Source organism: Aotus nancymaae, unplaced genomic scaffold (genome assembly GCF_030222135.1).
Source record: "Aotus nancymaae isolate 86718 unplaced genomic scaffold, 86718_ANA_hifiasm-v0.15.2.pri h1tg000015l_1, whole genome shotgun sequence".
NCBI lineage: Eukaryota > Metazoa > Chordata > Mammalia > Primates > Aotidae > Aotus > Aotus nancymaae.
In genome coordinates, this window is record NW_026988427.1 from 9839249 (window position 1) to 9863598 (window position 24350).

Here is a 24350-nt window from a genome sequence, read left to right on the forward strand (position 1 = left end):
CTATTAAAAATATTCTTCGGGGCCGGGAGCAGTGGCTCATGCCTGTAATCCCAACACTCTGGGAGGCTGAGGTGGGTGGATCACCTGAGGTCAGGAGTTCGAGACCAGCCTGGCCAACGTGGTGAACCCCATGTCTACTAAAAATACAAAAATGTGCTGGGCATGATGGTGGGTGCCTGTAATCCCAGCTACTCAGAAGACTGAGGCAGGAGAATCGCCGGAACCCAGGAGGTGGAGGTTGCAGTGAGCCAAGATCGTGCCATTGCACTCCAGCCTGGGTGATAGAGTGAAACTCAAAAAAACAAAAAAATTCTTTGGGAATGAAGGTGATATAAGGCACACTCGGGTGAAGGGAAGCTAAGAGGGCGTATTGCCAACAGAACAGCTCTGCAAGCATTGCTCACAGAAGTTCTTCTAGCAGAAGGGAAGTGACACTAGAAGGACACACACATCGGGAGTGAAGGAAGAGCAACAGAAACAGTAACTCTCTGTGTAAATATAATAGACTCCTCTGTCCCTCTTGAATTGTTTAAGTGTGATCGATGGTTGGAAATGAAAATAACAGCATCAGATGACATTTTCAACGTATGTAGACCTATGGTATAAATAAGGGAGCGTAAAACTGCATACCTACGGGTGGTAAGCTTCTATATTCCACTTGAAGTGATGGAATATTTATTCTAAATAAACCGTGAAACATTAAACATATATATGTTGTAATCTCTAGTGCAGCCATGGAAAAAGTATACAAAAATTGGAAAAATTAAAATGGAATACTAAAAATGTTCATATATTCAAAAGAAGGCATAAAAGGGAACAAGTTTTTTTTTTTTAGACATAGTCTCACTTTTTCACCCAGGCTGGAGTGCAGTGGCACAATCTTGGCTCACTACAGCCTCCACTTCCTGGGTTCAAGTGATTCTCCTGCCTCAGCTTCCTGAGTAGCTGCGATTACAGGCACAAACCACAAGGCTTGGCTAATTTTTGTATTTTTAGTAGAGACGGGGTTTCACCATGTTGGCTGAGATGGTCTGACCTCAGGTGATCTGCCTGCCTCAGCCTCCCAAAGTGCTGGGATTACAGCTGTGAGCCACCAACCCTGGCCTAAAATTTAAAACAAAAATTTAAAAAGAAAATCACTGCTGTGAACCTAAACCTGCTCTAAAAAGTTTATTTAATAAAATAAAATAATAACCTTCATTCAAACATATCAATAAATATAGTAATTATAAAGTCTTCAGACTACCCATCAAAGGACAGAAACTGCCAGAGTGGATTTTTTAAATGATCCAAATTTATGCTACCAAAAAGAAACTCATTTCAAATATAATGGCATAGATAGGTTCAAAGAAAAAGAACGGGAAAAGGATATGCCAGGAAAATAATAATTAAAAGAAACCCAGAGTGGCTATATTAATAACAGACAAAATAGAATTTAAAGCAAAGAAAATTACCACCATAATGATAAAAGAGTCATTTACAAAGAGAACATAACACTCCTAAATATGCATGCACCTAACAACAGAGCTTCAGAATACATGAAGCAAAACAGAAATGAAAGGCACAAAATAGATGAATCCACAAATATAGAGACTTCAACACTCCTCTCTTAGTAGGAGACAGAAATCAGCAAGGATATAGAAGAACTGAACAATATAATTAACCAACTGGAGTTAATTGACATCTGTAGAAACTTTACCCAACCACAGCAGAATATACATTCTTTTCAATTGCAAATGGGATATTCACCAAAACCATATCTTGGAACATAAAACACACCTTAACAACTATGAAAGATTGAACTCATATAAAATATGTTCTCTAACCAAAATGGAATTAGATCAGAAATCAAAGATAGAACAATAACAGAAATCTTAGAACAAACACTTATAAATTAAGCACATATCTAAATAATTCATAGGTAAGAATGGATTTCTCAGGGGAAATTCAAAAACATTTTTAAATGAGTGAAAATACAGTGTATTAAAATCTGTGGGATATACCTAAAACAATGCTTAAAGTGAGTAATTTATATCAAAACATCACATTGTACTCCATAAATAGATACAATTATCTACTGTCAATGAAAAAAACTTTAAGAAGAAACTTGTAGCATTCAATTTTTACATTAGAAAGGGAGATCTCAAATTAATCATTGAAATTTCACATTAAGAAACTAGAAAAAGAATATCAAAGTAGACCCAAAGCAAACATAAGAAGGAAATGATAAAAATAAGTGTAGAAATCAATGATGTTGAGGCCGGGCATGGTGGCTCAGGCCTGTAATCCCAGCACTTTGGGAGGCCAAGGCAGGCGGATCACCTGAGGTCGGGAGTTTGAGATCAGCCTTACCAACATGGACAAACTCTGTCTCTATTAAAAAATACAAAATTAGCCGAGCATGGTGGCACAATGTAATACCATTACATGGTAGCAAGTAATACCAGCTACTTGGGAGGCTGAGGCAGGAGAATCGCTGGAACCCTGGAGGCAGAGGTTGTGGTGAGTCAAGATGGCACCGTTGCACTCTAGCCTGGGCAACAAAAGCAAAACTCCATGTCAAAAAAAAGAAAAGAAAAGAAAAGAAATCAATGACATTGAAAATAGAAAATGATAGAGAACATCAATGAAACCAAAAGCTGGTTCTTTAGAAAGATCAATAAAACTGACTAATCTCTAGTGAGACAGACAAAGAAAAAAAAGACAGAAGACACAAAGGTCAAGAATGAAAGTAGGGATATCACTAGAGATCTGCAGACATTAAAAGGGTAACAAAGCAATGATATGACAACTCTACACACATAAATTTGACAACTGAGATGAAAGGGACCAATTCCTTGAAAGCAAGTAACTTTCAAAACTCACTTTAGATGAAATAGATAACCTAAACAGTCCTATAACCATTAAAGACCTTGAATTTATAATTTCAAATTTTAGAAAAAGAAATCTCCAAGAAAGGATGGTTTAGTGGTAAATTCTACCAATTATTTAAAAAGAAATAACAATTCTGGCCAGGCTCAGTGGCTCATGCCTGTAATCCCAACAATTTGGGAGGTCGAGGTGGGTGGATCACGAGGTCATGAGTTCAACACTCAGCCTGGCCAACATGGTAAAACCCTGTCTTTAAAAAAAAGAAAGAAATAAATAAATAACAATTCTATCCTGTCTGTTTCAGAAAATAGAAGAGACTTGGTCTTTTGAAATCAAAACCAAAACAAAGAGACCAATGTCTTTTATGAACAAAAATATTCAGCAAAATATAGCAAATAAAATTCAGCAGCATGTATAGATTATAGATATATCTATAGAGAGACATACCAGGACCAAGTGGGGTTTATCCTGGGAATGCAATACTGGCTTAGTATTTATAAATTAATCAATATAGTCTATCATACTAACAATGTAAAGAAGAAAAGCGTCATAGCAATTGATGCAGAAAAGGTATTGAACCACAGTTAAGAAAGGAAGTTTCAAGGGAAATTTAGCATCCATCATGATAAAAGCCCCCTGCAAACTAGGGACAGAAGGGAACTTCCCCAATCTGATAAACGGCATTTCCATAAAACCTACCACTAATATTGTATTTAATGGTAAAAGACTGAATATTTTCTCCCTAAGATCAGGAACAAGTTGATTGTCCACTCTCACCCCTCCGATCAGTATCCTACTGGAAGTTCTAGCCAGTGCAATAGGCTGAAAAAAAAAAAGTGAGGGTGTGGTGGGAGGAAAGGAGGTGTACAGACTGGAAAGCAAGAAATAAAACTTTCTGTTTACAGCAACATGATAATTTTCTACTTAGAAAATCCCAAGGAGAAGAAAACCTAGATTAATGCGTATGTTTCTAAAGATCCCAGGATACAAGGTATTTCCCTTGCTATGAACAATTGGTAGCCAACATCTAAAATACAATTGTTTGCTGTAGCTACGCTTAGATATGAATCTGGCAATCTGTGTGCAGGATCTGTATGCTGAAAGCTTCCATTATGAAATTTCATTTCATAGTTTTCGGCATACAGATCCCGCACACAGATTGCCAGATTCATACGAGATGAAAGAAATCAGAGGAGACCCAAGTAATCATAGAGACACACTGTGTTCATGGATTGGAAGACTCAAGGTAGTAAAGATATTAGTTCTCTTAATGCAGTTCTCATAAAACTTCCAGCAGGAATTTTCTGTGGAGATACAGTAATTCTAAAATGTATATGGGAAGACCAAGGAACTAGAATAGCTAAAAACACCAAACTGTGGCTAATAATAAACATAAATTTATTTATGACAATTTACACTTGTAAAAAGTTCCTTAATGTGGTGAGGGGAGCTTGTTTATTAAATGTGGAAGGGCTGTCTGGCTTTAAGATGCTTGGGGTAATAGAGAGGGATCTAAGCCAGGAGGGCGGTTCCATTTTTAGCTCGAAGAATCTGAGACTCGCACCTGGGTCTGCCCCACATGGCTGCCTGTGAAAGGCCACCTGGCTCCCAGCCTGCGGCCCCTCCAGTTACACACCCAAGCCGTGGGTCCTAGGGGTGACGTCAGAGCTCGGACCTAAGTGCCAATGCACTGGGTGCAAATGTCCTCTCTCTGGGACTCAGTTTCTCCACTGCCCAGCCCAGCTGGATTTTTACCCTGCTGCTTTGAGAACTCAGGGGTCAATGCCACACCCATGACCCAGGACGATAGGGGTTGAAAAGTGGCTAGAGACAAGCAGACAACGTCCTGATTTTCAGAGAGGGAGGCAGGGCCTGTAAGTAGGAAGCCAGGAAGCTGGTGGCTTTGGACAGTGCTCACATCCGTCTACGGGCCAGCGCTAGACAACCCAGGACCTTCCTGTCCCAGGCTTGCTAGCTCGGTGGGGGAACATGAGGCCATCCTGAAGGTCAGCGGTCAGACAGGACCTCATATATGGTCATGTATCCACTCACCGATTAATTTGTCTCAAACTTGTTTTTGGGTATCCACCACGTGCCTAGCACATCCCAGACCTGGGGACAGTGCCATGGATGTGACAGACCCTGTCCCAAGGCTCCCAGTGTTGTGGGGAGGCAGAGAAGAGATAAGCAGACGGGAGAAGCTCAGTCAGTGGCAGGGGCTGTGAGAAAGTAGCCTCAGCAATGTAATGTGGAGGGACCCCCCGAAGGCAGGTCTGTGCGACGTGGCCTAAGACTGTCCGTGAGCTGAATGAGGGCAGGGGGCGTCAGCCACATGCGGGAGGGAGAGGGCTCTCGGCAGAGATTCTTCGAATGCATAGCCACATTGGTGTTCCAGGAGCCACGGGGTGGGGTTGGGGGTTGGAGGTGTGGTGGGCGGGGAGGCTGCACGTGCTTCCCCTGTTGCGCTCCGCCCGGGGTCCTGCAGCGCCGCCCTCACAGCCCCGGATCCCAGTCAGTGTAGACATCTGTCCTCCCCAGGCTGGTGTCCAGGGCCGCAGAGCTTGGGTCAGGTCCTCCAGGCGCCTCCAGGCAATGGCCCCAGCCCCATCTGGTGAGCCGCATTCTGGGCAGTTCCCACCTGGCTGCTCTGGCTCCTCACGTCGCTGGAGCTGTCCCGTCTTTCTCTGCTCTCTGCTACGGCTTCTTCCCCCAGGCTCTGGGCCCAGCCTGGCCTGCGTGAGTGGGGCAGTGGGCCCCTATGTTTAGTGATGGGTCTCTTCCCCACCTCTCTTTGCACCCACAAGCTTCCAGGGCTGTGCCAAATGCGGGCATGCGCCCCTTCCTCGGTTTTCTGTCATGTGCTGCTGACACGGTTCCCTCTGTATCGCCGCATTGTGTTATGGTGTAAATACAGATGCTGTAAAGGTGCGTGCAAAAATCAGCGTTCAGAGGAAAGTGCCTTCAAGCACTTGTAGGAAGCGTGATTATGCCAGGGATCTGCGTGGTTTTACCCGGGGATTCTCAAGCTGTGCACGACTTCTTGCTGATGTGAGACCCTTAGTGGAGCAGATACTCTTCTGCTCGCTGTTTTCTCCACTGTGCACCTATCTAGAGGTTAATTTTGTAGTTTTTAGCATTAAAAGTTTTCCTAACACTGATGACAGACATATGTGTGGCCTACTGAAATTAGGAGCCAGGTTTCCTTCCCCGAGGCAAAGCTGACAGTGTGATGGGAATGACGCTGGAAGGGCATTAGGATAGAAATACGGATGCACGCAGCCTTTCCCTGCCTCGGGGAGCCGGGTGGAATGACCCCAAGTGGTGGAGTGATTGGTGGTCAGTGTATGTCACCAATAGAGGGGATGCCCTCCGCAGCATGGAGCCCACCCCTTGTGCACCACCTGGAGGAAGGTCTGTAGGCTCACAGGGCAACATGCCCAGGCACCTGGAGCAGAGGGTGTCCAGTCTGGAGGCCCCAGAGCCAACTGCAAAATGGAAGGTGAGTGGGTGCCCTGACTTGGACCCTGGAGGCCTCAGTGACCCCTGACTACCCCTCAGGTCCAGAAAGAGCCAAATGGCTTCTTGTAGAAGGGGCCTGGGACGGACACTCTACTGAGTCACCAGGAACAGAGATTTGCAGGAAGCACCTCCAAGTTAAAAAAGAAGTGGCACCCAGAGAGACCTCTCCACTGGTGCCCCTTCCGTGAGATAAACAAGCCGTGCAGGCAGGAGTATCATCACCTGGGGCAAATTTGTGGTATCGAGGTTCTACGAGCAGGGCTAACTTCGAGTGCAGCTAGACTCAGGATTCAAACCATGTGCTCAAAGCTTGGCTTCCTGCCTCCGCTTGTTGGCTGGGCAGCCACAGCAGCTCACGTTCATCTGCTCAACCTCCAGTCCCACTGGCAAGAGAGCATCAGAAGGGCTGGCTGCACACGTGGTCCCTCCCGAAACCTCGCTGAAGTGCACCAATGGGACTTCTGTCAAAATAAACAGACAAAGTGAAAGCAAGTGGGTAAGTAGCCAACGATAGAGCAGACCTTAGGAAGCCGAATCCCCAGCCTGTGGATCAATTCGGGGGTGCTCCCAACTTCAGGATCAGAGTTCCCCCAAGTGCCCTCCCCACTGCGAGCTCGTCCACAGCCCCATCATCTCCCTTGAAGCATCCAATCAGTCTCAGTCTCTATGTGGTGGCCAAGGAGTCCCAGACTTCTAAGTGAATGCTTCCGGCATGGCAGACAGCGACCAGGGCAAACGAGGAAAAAAGGCGAATTGGAGGAAACAAAGGCAATGCAGGAAGAAGAAAATTTCAAATAAAACTTGTTCCGGCCAGGCGCGACGGCTCATGCCTGCCATCCTAGTACTTTGGGAGGCTGAGACGGGTGGATTGCCTGAGGTCAGGAGTTTGAGACCACCCTGGGCAACGTGGTGAAACTCTGTCTCCCCTAAAATACAAAAAGTTAGCCAGGCATAGTTGTACACGCCTATAGTTCCAGCTACTCAGGAGGCTGAGGCAGGAGAATCGGTTGAACCCAGGAGGCAGAGGTTGCAGTAAGCCAAGATTGCACCATTGCACTCCAGCCTGGGCAACAGAGTGAGATTCTGTCTCCAAAAAAATTAAAAAAAGAAAAACTTCTTACTAATATTCTGAGAGAGGTAAGGGAAGATATTACATCTCTGGGGGAAAAAAAAGTAACATTCAAAGGACAAAAAAAAAAGACCTCATAGAAATTAATAACATGTCAGCAGAAATAAAAGAAGATTTGGAAGATAAAATTGAAAAGCTTTCAGAATGTAGAACACTAAGATTTTGTAATGGAAACTAGGAAAGCAGATTTTTTAAATTGGAGGACAAGTCCAGGGTGTCCAACATTAAGTGCTAAGAATTCCAGACAGAGAAAATGGAGAGGAAACCATCCATGAAATGATTTAGGAAAGTTTCCCAGCACTGAAGGGCATGAGCTCCTAGCCTGTGAGCCTGGAAAGTGCTCCACACGAGGGACATAGAAAGGCCTGTGTCAAGGCACATCCTTCTGAAATTTCAAAAGACTTGGGACTAGGGCGACCAACTGGCTTGGTTTACCTGGGACTAAGGGGTTTTTCTTGGGATGCAGGATTTTCAGTACTAAAACTAGAACAGTCCCAGGCAAACCAGCATGATGGGTCACCCTACTGGATCAAGGAAAATTCTACAAAGTTCAGAGAGAAGCTAGAAAACAGTGCCTTCAAAATTGTGAAGACAGATGAGCACCAATCTAGAATTCTATGCCCTCCTGAACATACTAGCAAGTGTGATGGTAAAATGAGAATGTTTGTAGGCATGTGAGATCTTAGACATTTACTTCCTAAGCACCTCTTCTCAGAAAGCTACTAGAGGATGTGCTCCATTAAAATGAAAGATCAATCCAAGAAAGAAGATGTTAAATACAGGAGACAGGAGTCCAACACACAAAGGAGAAGGAATCTCTTGGAGGATGGTGAAAGGCAATCTCAGTCTAACAGCTTTGCACCACATGCAGAGGGCAACTGAGCCCCACTGCAGCCCCGTGAGCCGGGAAGTAGATGATCATCACCAAGACTCCCGCTCCCTTCAAGCCATCTTTTTAAAAAATAGGCTTTATTTTTTAGAGCAGTTTTAGATTCACAGCAAAACTGAGCAGAAAGTAGACATTTACTGTATCCACCTGCCACCACACAGAGAGGCCACCAGAATGGTACATTTGTTACAACTGATAAACCTACATTGCTACATCATTATTACCCAGAGTCCACAGTTCACCTTAGGGGGTCATGATTGATGCTGTACATTCTATGACTTGAAAAATGTATAATGTCACATATCCACCATTATAGTGTCACGCAGAATAGTTTTACTGCTCTAGAAATCCTCCGTGTTCCACCTATTCATTCCTACCTCCCCACTAACCCCAGAAACCACTGGTCTTTCTACTGTCCCCATAAATGTTCATGTTCCAGAATGTCTTCTAGTTGGAATCATAGTCTTTTTGGACTGGCTTCTCTTGCTTAGTAATATGCATTTACATTGCCTTCATGTCTTTTCATGGTTTGACACTTCATTTCTTTTTAGCACTTGGATGGATGTACCACAGTTTATTTATCCACTCACCTAGAAGGATATCTTGATTGCTTCCAAGTTTGGGCAATTATGATAAAGCTGCTAGAAACACCTGTATGTAGGTTATTGTGTGGAAATAAATTTTCAACTCCTTTGGGTAAATACCAAGAAATGAGATTGCTAGATTATATGGTAAGAGAATGTTTAGTTTTGTAAGAAACTGCGAAGCTATCTTGCAAAGCACCTGTCCCGTATTGCCCTCTCACCAGCAATGATGAGAATTCCTGCTCCCCATCCTCACCAGCATTTGGTGGTGACAGTGATCTGGATTTTGGCCCTTCTAGTAGGTGTGTAGTGGTATCTTGTTCTAATTTGCATTTCCCTGATGACAGACGATATTGAGCACCTTTGGAAATGCTCATTTTCTGTCTATATCTTCTGTGGTCAGGTGTCTGTTAAGGTCTTTGTCACATTTATTAATCAGGTTGTTTGTTTTCTTATTATTAGGTTGTAAGATTTCTTTGTATGTTTTATTTTATTTACTTTTTTTTGAGACAGGGTCTCATTCTGGTTTCCCAGGCTGCAGTGCAGTGGTACAATCTCGGCTTACTGCAGCCTCAACTTCCTAGGCTCAGGTAATCCTCCCACCTCAGCCTCCCAAGTACCTGGGACTACAGGTGCACACCACCACGCCCAGCTAATTTTTTGTATTTTTTAGTAGAGATGGGGTCTCACCATGTTGCCCAGGCTGGTCTTGAACTGATGGACTCAAGCAGTCCGCCTGCTCAGCTGCCCAAAGTGCTGGGATTACAGGTGTAAGCCACTATCTCTGGCCCTTTGTATATTTTGGATAACAGTTATTTATCACAGAAGTCCAACACTTTGTCCCCATCTTGGTCCTGCCAGGCACCCAACTGTGCTGAGCCTCGTGTTTCCCAAGACACCCCTGCAACCTTGCTCACTACTTCCCCTGGAGGGGCTTTGACAGCTCCCAGAGAAGCAGGAGTCAGACCACAGCCTGGAGACTGATCCACGCACCTCGTGGGTCCTCCATCCAGCAGGGGCAGTGCTGCCCTCTGCTTGCACCACCAGCGTGTGCCTGCCCTCCGCTTTCAAACTAGGCAGGGTATTTGGGGATAAATACACAGGTGGAACTATAAAGAAAAGCAAGGGAACAATTAGCACAAAAGTCAGGATGGTCTCGTCTAGAGGTTAGGGGCATGAGGAGTGGGACTAATTGAGGAAGGTGAAGTAGGAATTTTAAGGTACTGGCAATGCTCTTTTTATTAGCCTAGGTCCTGGGAACCAATGTTCATGTTATGATAATAATAATCGTAATTTTCTCAAAGCAACACTCAGGCTTTGCTTTAATGGATAGGCTGGTCACTTGCTCAGCAGCGAGAGGAGGGACAGTGCCCTCTTGGCCACAACTCAGGTTCCCAACCTGACTCAGGCTCTAGCCAGCAGGGAGAAGTTCCTGAAGGCAAGGCAGCATGCGGGTTGGGAGGCAAAACAAAATCCCTTCCCTGTGGTTTGGGGAGGGAGTGGGCCATGCCTCTCCTTCCAGAAGTATGTCCTGAGGACATAATTGAGAACACAGGCCAAGAGTAAGGGACAGGATGGAAGACGGAGTGGGAGAGAGGCTGACTTGCCCTCTTGGGAGAGCTCTATATTTAGCGACCAATCTGCCGTGGGTCTTGGTGCTGTCGCCTTGCATCCGACAGATTGCCTGCAAGCCCGGCCCTGAGTGCTCAGAAACAAGAGCTTCCTGAGGGGAACAGTGGGATCTGTCGGCAGGAGTTGAAGGCCATATGGAGCCCAAGAATAACTCAGGCCAATCCTGTCCTCACAGCCAAGCCCGTTACCCTTCTGAAGGCGAGGCCAGGGGCACTGTCAGCCTCCGCAGGCAGACCTGGGCTCAGCCTGGGGAGGCCACATTTCCCCCACAGCATCCCTTCAGACATCAGGGAGCAGGGAGGAGCCCTTCATGGGACCCAAACGGGAATGAAATGTGTGTGCAAGCTCTAGGCTCTTCCAGGGAGACAGAAAAGGAGGAACTCAGAGGTTTTTGGAGCCTGAACATGATGCTACCACTGCTCGAGGCAGCCAGGCACGAGCTGGTATGGTCCAGACCCATACTCAGGGTCGGGGGCTTTCCTCCATTGAGGTTTCTGTGCAAGGTCAGTGAGGGGCTGGGCTGTGGTCTGAGGCCTCTCCTTCCACTTAGTCCATCAGGGGCTGCCCGGAAGCTCCCTGCCTCCTGGAGGCCAGAGCACACTGGAGCTCAGGTTGTCAGTATTCAGCTTGTCCCTCAGCTCCTAGTGCCACCGTCCGGGTTCCCTGCTGAACCTTCAGGCCAAGTCTGTCTTCCACTCAGGCTCTACCAATGCACCCTCAAAGGACCAGGGCCAGGAGCTGAGCCCTGGAGTCAAGAGCCCAGCAGTCCAGCCCAGTCCACCAGTCAGCAGCTGGTAACCTTGTCCACCCCACTTTACCCTTGAGTGTCTGGGTTTATTCCTCTGTTACGAATAAACAGTCTTTCCCCTATGGAAAGACTCCCCGTAGGGCAGCCGTTCCTCTGTGGCCATTTTAAGGATTAGGTCACACTGACATACGAGAACAAAGGACTCTGCAGAATGATGGCGTCTATTTCTTCTTTGAACTTAAGGTTCTGGAGTTCAGACCTGCCCGGGTAAGATGGAGCAGGTGCTTCACCCCGGATCCTTGGAAACAGTGCTGAGTTCAGCTCCCTATCCCTTAAGGGGACAGTCCTGTCCCCGTTTCTGAAGAAGGAGCAGAGGTAATACCAAGCAAAGAGGCTCATTTGGCCCTTGCAACAGAGCGCACAGCCAGCTGAGGCTCCAAACACCTGCCCAGGGGGCAGACCTGGCCTGGGCCCTATAAGAAAACTTAGAATTCAGGCCTCTTCTCAGAGCTTCTGGGAGCCCTGCACAGAGAGAAGCAAAACGGAACAGAGACTGAATCATGGGCTCTGAGAAGGCCCTGGACTGGTTAGTTCTTTCTCATGGCAGGAGAAGAATTAGCTACAAACATTCAGGGGCTTCCAGGACACATGCTGACCGGGGCTATGTGGCCCCATCTCCTCCTAACAAACCAACTTTTGGGTTTGGAGGAGGGGGACTGGGAACACCATCCTAGAAGGGCTTTCAGCTCTGTTTCCAGAGCACTCCTCACCCTGATTGACAGATAGAGCAATATAAGACACTTACTCTTACCAGTATTGTTTCTGCTAGCAAGTTCTGTTCAATGCATTGTGACAAGCAAAGGGAGAAAAGTTTAACCACAAGAAGGGAGACAATGAAATCACCATTAACTGTAGACATGATCGACTTCTGCAAACCCCAAGGCTATTAGAACTAATAAGATGCTATAAAAAGCCAGATACAAAACACAATAGCAATAGCCAGGTAAAGAGGTAATGAAGAGGAATCGGGGAAGATGGCGGAGTAGGAAGCATCAGGATTCCGTCTCTCGTATAGATGACAAATGAACTGGCAGAATCTGTCTGATATAACTATTTTGAAATTCTGGAGTCTGTTTGAAAGCTTGCAGCTCCGGAGGAGGGCTTGGGTAGTAAACCATGGTTAATTCTGGTCAATTTCAGCTCTTAACATGGTAGCAGCTGCCACCCCCAAATCCCACGGCAGGCTGTGGTGTGTTCCTGGAGCAGCTTACACACAGCCTCTGGGAGCCAGGGTGGGCCATAAAGACCTTGCACTCCAAATATCAGTATCAGGGATCTGTGTTCCGCTGCCTCTGATCATGGATGTGCAGACACAGAGGTGGGTCACCATGGCTATAATCTCCACTTGATGAATAGGCTTCCAGGAGATTTAAAGAACCAGAACCTTTAAATTCCCCACGACCTCCCCTTTAATTGTTCCCTTTTCCCCATTTGGGAGCCAGGCATTTAAGGACTAGAACATTCAAAAGCAACAACAGATATGGGGACGTTTATAAAGGTACTGCAATTACCCTGGGAAAGGTGCAGCCTCAGAAAAGACCCAAGAAGACTTTACATGTACACTTCGTGCTGATCCCAGTACAGGGGCAACCTATTGAAAAAAAAACAGCAAAAGCAAACCCCGGGGAAGGAGGAGAATCTGATTTCAAGAGTTGCCACATCATAAGGGTCAAATGTCCAGTTTGCTACAAAAGAAATACCAAAAGGCATATAAAGAAACAGGAAAATATGGTTCATTTGAAGAAAAAATAAGTAAATCAACAAAAACTGTCCCTGAGAAAGACTCCGTGACAGACTCATTAGGCCAACGACTTCAAAGCAACTGTCCTAAAGATGTTCAAAGAAGTCAAGAAGTAGCGGTCAAGAAAAAGGTGTATGAACAAAATGGAACTACCAATACAACATACAGGAAAACATAAAAAGGAACCAAAAAGAAATTTTGGGATATAAAGTACAATAACCGAAATGAAAAATTCACTGGAGGTCTTCAAAGGCAGATTTGAGCAGACTAAAGAAAGAATCAGCAAACTTGAAGATAGGGCAACTGAAATTATTGAGGCTGAGGAACAGGGGAAAAAAGATTGAAAAAAGTGAACAGAACTTATAGGACCTATGCAATACCATAAAGCAGACCAACATACACTTTGTGAGAGTCCCAGAAAAAGAAGAAGGGAGAAAAAGGTATAGAGAAATTATCTGAATAATTAATGGCTGAAAACTTCCCAAATTTGATGAAAAACATGAATATAAACATCCAGGAAACTCAGTGAACCAAGTAGGATAAACTCAAAGAGACCCACAGTGAGACACATTATAATCAAACTGGAAAATACAAAGACAAATAGAGAATGCTGAGAGCAGCAAGAAAGAAGTGAGTCATCATGTAACTGATTTGTAACTCTACTTTTTAAACACATTATTTAAGAGACTAACACATTAAGGAAATAATCATTAGTCTATGCTTTTGAACGTAATAAAAATATAATTTCATGACATCAGTAGCTAACAGGGTGGGGACAGAGCTGTATAGGAGCAGGGTCTTTTTTAACGCTATTGAAGTTGAAGCTAAATTCAAATTAGAGTGTTATAACTTTAGGATGTTAAATGTAATCCCCATGGTAACCACAAAAAAGCAGCTATAGGATATACACAAAAGGAAATGAGAAAGGAATTAAGGTTTCGCTACAAAAAAAAAAAAAAGCACATAGTACTGCAGGAAATAAGGAACAAAAAGATACAAGGCAATTAAAAAAAAAAAGCAAAATGGCAGGAGTAAGTCCTGTCTTAACTGTTATTATTTAAAAAGGAAATGGATTAAACTATCTAGTCAAAAGACAAAGATTGGCAGAATGGATTTTTTAAAAAGATTCAACTATATATTGTCTACAAAAGACTCATTTTAGATCTAAAGTCATAAATAGGTTAAACATGAAGGGACTGAAAAAGGTATTTCATGTAAACAGTAACCAAAAGAGTGAAAACAGCCACACTAATGACAGGAAAAAGTACTTTAAATTTAAAAAGATTACCAGAGACAAGGAAGGGTATCACATATCAATGAAAATTTAATACGGCAAGAAGATTTAACAGTTATAAACATGTATGCACCCAGTAGCCGACCATTAAAATATATGAAGCAAAAATGGGCAGAATTGAAAGGAGAAATGGACAGCTACCTCACTCTTTAGTCTAAGGCTTTCCCAACTGAGCTGTATTCAGCAGCTGCTACCTCACTCTCAATTATGTATAGAATGACCAGACAGAAGGTAAGTAAGGAAATAAAGGACTTAAACACCACAATAAACCAACTAGGTCTAACAGACATACACAGAACTCTACTCAACAACAACATACACAATCTTCTGAAGTGCACATGGGATATTCTCCAGGACAAACCATATATTAAGTCTCAATAAATTTTAAAAGAAAGTTATCATACAAAGTATCCTCTCTAACTATGACAGGACGAAATTAGAAATGAATAATAGAAGGAAATTGGAAAATTTACAAATTTATGGAAAGTAAACAACACATTCTTAAACAACCTAGGCATTGAAGAACAAATCCCAAGGAAAATTAGATAATACTTATAGATTAATGAAAATGAAAACATAACATACTAACACATGGGATACAGCAAAAGCAATCCTTAATGGAAAATTTATAGCTGTAAACACATTAAAAAAGAAGAAAGATCTCAAAATAATAACCTAATCGTACAATGTAAAGAACTAGAAAAAGAGGAGCAAATTAAACCCAAAGCTAGCAGAAGGAAGGAAATTATAAAGATTAGAGCAGAGATAAATAAAATAGTGAATAGAAAAACAATAGAAAAAAATTTTAAAGCATAAAGTTGGTTATTCAAAAAGATTAACAAAATTGACAAACCTGTAGCTAGACTGACTGATAAAAAAGAGATGACTCGAGTTGTTAAAATCCAAAATGAGAGTGGGGATACTATTGCCAATTCTACAGAAATTAAAAGGATTATAAGAGTACAAGGAAAAATTCTGTCCACAAATTGGAAATTTGAACAAATTGAAATTTCTAGATGAAGTTCCTAGAAACTGAAATCATGAAAAATATAGAAACTCTAAATTGATCTATAACTGATAATGAAGTTTAATTAGTAATCAAAAGCCTTCCAACCACAAAAAAGTCCTGGACCTGGTGGTTTCACTGGTGAATTCTACCAAACATTTAAAAAAGAACCATCATCAATACTTCTTAAACTTTTCCTAAAAAGTAAAGAGGCAGAAACACTTCCTAACTCATTTTATGAGATCAGCATTACCTTGAAACCAAAGCTGGATAGAAGCACTACAAGAAAAGTAAACTACAGTAAATGTCCCTTATGATGCAAAAATCCTCAACAAAATATTAGCAAACCAAGTTTGGCAGCATATTAAAAAAATTATACACCATGAACAAGGGGGGTTTATTCCTGGAATGCAAGAATGGTTCAACATATGAAAATCAATCTATGTAATACAATAGATTAACAAAATGAAGAAAAAAACACATGATCATTTCAATTGATGCAGAAAAATCATTAAACAAAATTGAATGCCTGTTATATGTAAATTTTCAGTGCTGCAAAGTAAGGTCAGCACTGGGACAAAGGATCTCTCAGCAAGGCAGTCTTTACTTCCTGCAAAAGGGGTACCCTTGCCAGCAGTCTTGCCACGAGAGTACAACAAACAAAGGAAAAGTAGACACATTTATCCTTTACACAGTTGGGGTCATCCTTCCTGCGGTGTCTGATCTCCATTGGTTGGAGACAGACCTCACGATCTAAAACTGAACCTGATTGGCTAATAAGTTAAAACTTTCTTGAATAGGTAAAGGCAATGGAGAACAAAAGGAAAAGAGGAAGTCCAAATAAGGAAGTTGCTTGTGAAAGGACTTAGAAAAGTAATAGCACAAATATCTCGATTAAAGTACAAGGACATAGAGTGTACTATGTGCCTGTGAGTATGTCTAGCACAAATATCTTAGTTAAAGTACAAGGACATAGAATGTACTACGTGCCTGTGAGCATATCTAACAGCTACATAGGATAGGGTTTAAAAAAACGTTGTTAGCGAAAAGCAAGAAGGCTTTGAAGAACACATAGATAATCAGGCACAGCAGCTCACACCTGTAATTCCAACAGTTTGGGAGGCCGAGGCAGGTTGGATCACCTGAGATCAGGAGTTTGAAACCAGCCTGGACAACACAGTGAAACCCCATCTCTACTAAAATTACAAAAATTAGCCAGGTGTGATGGCATGTGCCTGTAGTCCCAGCAACTCAGGAGACTGAGCCAAGAGACTCACTTGAACGTGGGAGGCAGAGGTTGCAGTGAGCCAATATTGTGCCACTGTACGCTAGCGTAGGCAACAGAGCAATAAAAGAAAAGAAAAACGCACAGCTAACATTATATTCAATGGTGAAAGACTGAAAGCTTTTCCTCTAAAATTAGGACTAAGGTAAGGATGCCCACTCTTACCACTTCTATTCAATATAGTACTAGAAATTCTAGCCAGAGCAGTTAGGAAAGGAAAATAAATGAAAGACATCCAAACTGGAAAAGAAGAAAATTAGCTCTGTTTGCAGATGACATAATGTTATATGTAGAAAACCATAAAGAGCTCACAAAAAACTGTTAGAACTAGTTAAGAAATGCTGCAAAATAGCAGGATACAAAATCAACACCAAAAAAAAATCAGTCGTGTTTCCATATGCTAACAATGAACAATCCAAAAAGGAATGTAAGAAAATAATTCCATTTACAAGAATATCCAAAAGAATAAATTCAGGAATTCATACTTAGGAACAAATTTAACCAAAGAGATGAAAGACTTAAACACTGAAAACTACAAAATGTTGCTGAAATAAATCAGAGAAGAGACAAGCAAATTGAAAGGTGTCCTATATTCATGGATTGGGAGATTTAATATGGTTGAGATGTCAGTACTACCCAAAGCTGTCTGCAGACTTAATGCAATCCCAATAAAAATTTTAATGGCATTTTTGTTGCAAAACATAAAAATCTATCCTAGAATTCATATGGAATTTCAAATTATCCCAAATAGCCAAAACAATTTTGAAAGAGAACAGATGGAGGACTCAAACTTCCTGATTTTAAAATTTACTGTGAAGCTACAGTAATCAAAACTGTATGGTACTGGCATAAAGACAGACAGTCACATGGGACAGTGGAATAGAATAGAGTCCAGAAATAAACCTTCACATATTTTGTCCATGATTTTTGACAAAGATGACAAGATCATTGAATGGGGACAATCTTTTCAACAGTAATCCTGAGAAAACTGCATATCTTATGTAAAATAAAAAACTTGGATCCTTTCCTAATAACATATATAAAAATGAACTCTGAATGAATCAAAGATCTAGATGTAAGAAGTAAAACTGGGTTGGGCGCGGTGGCTCACACCTGTAATCCCAACACTTTGGAAGGCGAAGGTGGGCGGATTGCTTGAGCTCAGGAGTTGGAGACCAGCCTGGGCAGCAGAGTGAAACCTCATCTCTACTAAAAATACAAAAATGAGCCGGGCCTGTTGGCATGCACCTGTAGTCCCAGCTATTCAGGAGGCTGAGACAGGAGAATCAGTTGTACCTGGGAGGCAGTGGTTGCAGTGAGTTAAGATTGCACCAGTGCACTCCAGCCTCCAAAAAAAAAAAAAAACCACACACACACAAAGAAATAAAACTATGAAACTCTTAAAAGAGAACATTGGGATTGGGGGAAAGCTTCATAAAACTGGACTGGGCAGTGACTTTTTGGATATGACACCAAAGACACAGGCAACAAATCACAAAAAGACAAACTGGACTTAATCAAAATGAAAAACGTTTGTGCCTCAAAGGACACTATGAACAAACCTACTGAATGGGAGAACGTATTTACAAATCACATAGCTAATGAAGGATTGATATCCAGAATATCTAATGAACACCTAAAACTCAAAAACAAATCCCAAACAAGCCAATTCAAAAATGGGTAAAAGAAGACTCTCAGGGCTAGCCGCGTCGGGCCCCTGCAGAGGTCCCAGCAGCAGCCATGCTCGAAGCATGAGCCCCAGTTCTGTGGGGCTTTTCCTCTGATCTTCTGGGTCTTGGAACGCCACAGCTTCTCTTTTGTTCCTTAAATCTCAGAGGTGGGGTACTTACATCCTGTTGTGGAACCAATTATATGAATAAAATTTTCTTTGCTTGAAAAAAGTGGGGGAAAGTCTTGAACAGGCATTTTTCCTAAAAATATATACAAATGGCAAATGAAAAGATGCTCAAGATCACTGATATTTAGGGAAATGCAAATCCAAACCACAATGAGATACCACTTCCCACCCATTAGGATGGCCATTATCAGAATAACAGAAAACAACAAGCGTTAGCAAGGATGTGGAGAAATTGGAACCCTTTACATTGCTGGTGATAATTTAAAATGGTGCAGCAGGTCGGGCACGGTGGCTCATGCCTGTAACCCCAGCACTTTGGGAGGCTGAGGCGGGCAGATCACCTGAAGTCCCGAGTTCAAGACTAGCGTGGCCAACATGGTGAAACCCCATCTCTACGAAAAATACAAAAATTAGCCAGGTGTGGTGGTGGCACATGCCTGTAATCCCAGCTACTCAAGAGGCTGACGTAAGAGAATCGCTTGAACCTGGGAGGCAGAGGTTGCAGTGACCAAGATGGTGCCACTGCACTCCAGCCTGGGTGACAGAGTGATACCCTGTCTGAAAACAATCAATCAATCAATCGATGCAGCTGCTGTGGAAAACAGTATGGTATGGGGGAAAGAACCCACTGCCCACTGACAGAGGAATGGATGAACAAAATGTAGTATGTGCCTGCAATGGAATAGTATTCAGCCTTGAAAAGGAAGGAAATTCTGCCACATGATACAACGAAGATGCACCTTGACAAAAACTAATGAAATATACCAGTCACTAAGGACAAGTATTTTATGATTCCACTTATATAAAGTACTGAGAACAGTAAAACTACGCAGAATGCAGAACTGTGGTCACCAGGGGCTGGGCAAGGAGAGACTGGGGAGTTAGCGTTTAATGCGTACAGGGTTTCAATTGCGACGATGAAAATCTTCTGTGGATGGATGGTGGCGATGGCTGTGCAACGGTGTAAATATACTTAATGCCACTGAACTTTACACAGTAAATTTACGTTAAGTATTTTTTTTAACTTTCTTTTTTTTTTATGTAGAGACAGGGTCTTGCTCTGTCACCCAGGCTGGAGTGCAGTGGTGAAATCATAGCTCACTGCAACCTTGAATTCCTGGGCTCAAGCAATCCTCCCACCTCAGCCTCCCAAGTAGCTGAGACTATAGGTGTGCGACACCACGCCAAGCTACTTTTTTTTTCTTTTTCTGGAGATGAGGGTCTCACTATGTTGTCCAGGCTAGTCTCAAACTCTTGCTCTCAAGAAATCTTCCAGCCTCAACCTCCGTAAGTGCTGAAATTACATGTGTGAGCCATGGCACACAGCCTGTTAAGTATATTTTAGCACAATTTTTTCTTGTTTTTTGAGACAGAGTCTTGCTCAGTCACCCAGGCTGGAGTGTAATGGTGTCATATCAGCTCACTGAAACCTCCACCTCCCAGGTTCAAGCAATTCTCCTGCCTCAGCCTCCCGAGTAGCTGGGATTACAGGCATGAGTCACCGTGCCTGGCCCCACAATTGTTTTAAAGATATGATGGGGGCGGGGTGAGCAAAAGTGTAAAATTCGGCTCCATGTTAAAGCAAGGGGGGAAACAGCTCTGATTTGGGGCGGTGGGCCTACCACAGCCTTCGAGGCTAAAGCCCTGGGATCATTCCCAGCAGCTATCGGGACATGGTTTCGCTGCAGAGCTGGGTGGGCAGGTGGAGGAGCCGTGGCAGTGCAGTCGGCAAGTCTTTCTGGCACAGAGCCTTGGTTAGCAGCAGTTGCCACCTGTGTTGTGGTCTGGCCCGAGTAGGTGGCAAGGTCCCCGTAGGGAGTGCTACTGGGGCCCTCTATCCACGGCAGGCACTGTGCAAGGTGCTTCGCGCACCAGTCTCATCGGCTCCTCTCCATAACCTCAAGGGGGAGCTGCTCCCTGTTTTCAGCACATGAAGCCAGTTGTCAGAGCTCACAGGTGTCTTCTGAGACACACGGGTGGTACAGGGGCCTCCAGGAGGCTTCTTTTTTAAAAAAAAAAAAGGTTTTTTTAACGATGGGGTTTCGCCGTGATGTCCAGGCTGGTCTTGAACTCCTAACCTCAGGTAATCCACCCACCTCCACCTCCCAAAGTGCTAGGATTACAGGCGTGAGCCACCGCGCCCAGCTTGGGAGGCTTCTGTACCTCCGTCCCTCCTGCCACACCTGGCCCAGGGAGAACATCTCTCCAGCCCCCAAGACGTGCCCTGACAAGCCACCTGCTCTTCTTCTGTAAAGTTGACGGATTTCCATTTTGCAGATTTTTAATGCCAGCCACCCGTGCCGGGGATGTGGGGACCCCAGCAGGAATGACCACTGCGGCACTACAGATGTCATTTCCAACTGTGCTTTAACTCACTGTGTGGACCCAAGAGTGGCTTTTTTTAGAAATAGAATTAATTGCCACCCTTACAATCATAATATGAAACGTAAGTCAGGAGTCCTGGATGGCTCTTACACCGGGGAGGTCTGAGCACGTCAGCTCCCAAAGCACAGCAGAGCCTGTGGTTTTTCATTGGCACAGCTGAGCCGCCTTCTGCCAGCCCCACACTGAGGAGGAACAGCAGGGCCCTTGGGCATGTTTTTACCTGGCTGGGTGGAGGCAGGTGACCATTACCTCTTTCCAGCACCCACTGGAATAGTAGGGGAATGCACATCCATCTCCAGGTCTGGCCTTCCTTATAAATGCACCACATCACAGCCCTGTCCCTGCATACATTTCCTCTGTCTCCCATACAGGGTTAGGCTTGGGCCATGCTGTCCCAGAAACCTTGCCAGTGCTAGAAGCCTAGAGCAGTGGGGGGGGCCTGAGCCTGCCAGCGAGTCCTCCAGCTGGGCATTGGCAGGCATCAAGTGCCCCCCTGCAGGGTGGGCTGATGGGGTCCTGCCCCCTGTGTCTGCCTGTCTCTCTGCAGACCTGACCCCACACGGTCCTCACCTGCTGCTTCTGGAACTGCTGCAGGAACCCCACGATCTCCAGGTGACACATACAAAGAGAGATGCCTGAGGGGGCAGGGCCAGGCAGCAGGACAGGAGCCATGGAGAGGGAAACCAAGGCAGAAGCTCATGCCTTGGCCACTTGGGGCTGTGTGCCAGAGCCAGGCATTTCCTCTCAGTGTCCTGTCAGTGCCCCTGGCACAGGGCAGGCACACACCTCCGACCTCACCGTTCCAGGCCTGGAACCAGTTCAGGTGTTCCTAGGGCCTTCATCTGATGAGTGAACTTAGCTTGCATGAATGACACTAAAACAACGGGGTGAGGGAGGACACAGCAGTGATGCATTTTTTCAGGGCCCCACTGCAGTCTTCATCCGCATGAATGTCATTGCCATCATCTGCACCTTTCTCTCCTGCTGCTTTCCCTTCCTTGTGCCACACTGTTTCCTGTGTTATGACTGCGTGTTCAGAACCATCACCGCAGCGGCCACAGCCACTCCACCAGCGGGCCTGTGAGCACCTCCTCGTCTATTCTGTCTTTGTTCACCGTCTCTGCTGCTCTAAACTGTGTTCGCTGCTGGTATTTAATGCTGGAGCAACAGACTTTCTTTCTTTCCACAGCTTCTCCCCTTTATTAGGATACATTTCCAAGGCTTTGGTTAGAATGGAAGGATGCTATGGAATATAAGGCTCTTGGCAAATTGAGCCAAATCTTGGTACAATTAAAGGGACCCTGACGACACATACCACTCTCCCCTCAGTGGTGTGTGAGAAGCTGCCCTTGCATGCCTGCCAGCACTGGACATTTAATTAAGTCCCATTCATTTCATGGGTAGGAAGCAGAACCCCACAGGAGCCACACATGCGCGTCTAGTTCACGCACACCAAGTCACGTGTCCCAGTGAGGCAGACAGAGGGAGAAATGGAAAGGTCTCTCTACAGGGTACGGGCAGAGCGCTCCCCACTGTGCTGAGCCCCTCATGTTGAGAGCCCATCTATGCAGCCCCCAAGACTCCCCGCCCCTTCATCACATGCGCCATTCAGGCCATGTGCACAAAAACACAGATGAGAGACTTGGCAGGATTTAAAGACCTTCGAGGGATATTGTAGCAATAAACAATTGTCCAGTCATCATTGCCTTTTTTAAAAAGTGTGATAAAATACACATAAAATGTATCACTTTGACCCTTTTTAAGTGTACACTTCAGTGGCATTAAGTTCCTTCATGTCATGGTGGAACCGTCACCTCCATCCCTCTCCAGAAATCTTTTCTTCTTCCCAACACGAGACTCTGTGCCCACTAAACACTGACGCACCGTTCTGGTGTCCCACAGCCCAGCCCCTGGCACTCACCTTTCCACTGGCTGCCTCCACAAGTGGAGTCACTCGGTGTTTGTCATTCTGTGTCGGGGTTATGTCACTTAGCATGATGTCCTCAGGTTCGTCCGTGTTGCCGCAGGCTCGGGATCTTCCTCTCTAAGGCTGGCTCCTATCCCGCTCTGCGGAGATGCCACGTTTTCTCCATCCATTCATCACTGATGGACACTGGTCTGCTTCATCACTGGTTTTTAAAAATTATTTCTGTACATCCAAATAATGGAATACAGTGAGGTGATTTTTATAAAAGTGAATGAGGCAGCCCTGCCCTGCCATGGAAAGGTCCTCAAAATGCATTGTTAGTGAAAACAGCCCAGTGGGGGAGAGTGTGGACAATATGCTACCTTTTGGTGTAATCCAGACAGAAAAGGGGGTATGTATTTACGTTTCCTTGTCCTTGCATAAAGAAGCTGTAGAAAAACAAGGAGGTAATAAAAGCAGTCACTTATGGGTGGAGTGAGGGGCCCTCATTGCATGGCTGTTTTGCATGCAAGGAACATGATGCTCCGATCACTCTGCACACTCCCTGACCCCAACTCAGTCACTCCCCACTACCCTTCTAGGAGCCACTGCCTGGCCCCTGACACCTCAGCATATACTCCCATGATCACACCACGTTGCCCCCAGCTCCACTGAGCCTCTGCACATGCTGGTCGCTCTGTCTGGCATGTCTGTCTGTAGACTCCTTCCTGCCCTCAGCCCTCAATGCAGCCACCCTTGCCCAACTCATTCCAGGCAGGCTGGAGCTCCTGCTGGAGGGAGGAGGAGCTGGCTGTCCCTGGTGGGTGAAGGAGCAGCAGTGTCCTCTGTGCCCTCAGCTGTCCTCATGCAGAGGCCAGAGGCGGGCACCTGCCCTGTCTGGATGAACATGCCTGCAAGGAGGGGTGGGAGTAGTGGAGTCACCCCCCTGGTGGCAGCAGCTCTGACCCCACCTTCTCTTAGGGGGTCTCCCAGGACATCCACCACAGTGAGCATAGAGAGTGGTCACCCCCTTTCCCACACTGACACACCTCCAGTGGGGCAGTCTACACAGCTCTGCCTCCCCTACCAGCTCCCCGAGGTCGGGCTTTGTCCCCATTGCCTGGAACGGAGCCAGGAGTCACTCCATGCATACACACATGAATGGATGAGCCTTGGCAACAGCAGGAGAAAACTGAAGGCTGCAGCACAAGGATAAGCCCATTCATTGAGACCCACACCTGGACCCCGCTGGTGACAAGATGGGTGGTTGGAAGGTAGAGGGCCACTGGCATGCCAGCCCCTCTCTGGGCATCCCTGTGGGTCACAATAGTTTAGCAACCACCACCACCCTGGCTCCAGCATAAGTTAGTCACTCCAGAGCAGAGCTGGATCTGAACACTGGCCTCGCCTCCCATGTGCCCAGCACCTGGTCCCAGGCTAGGC

General features: G+C 44.9%; 1 protein-coding gene across 2 annotated transcripts in view; it reads left to right on the top strand.

Moving 5' to 3' along the window:
• The window catches only part of RASGEF1C (RasGEF domain family member 1C), a 98944-nt gene that overhangs the window by 36318 nt on the left and 38276 nt on the right, over positions 1–24350 (top strand). The window contains exon 1 of one of the 2 annotated variants that reach the window (XM_064376615.1): positions 9403–9582. The exons of the other annotated variant lie outside the window; for it this stretch is intronic. The gene's annotated coding sequence lies outside the window, so the exon portion shown is untranslated. Of the gene's footprint in view, positions 1–9402; positions 9583–24350 lie in introns of those variants that run through there. 2 annotated transcript variants of the gene reach the window in all.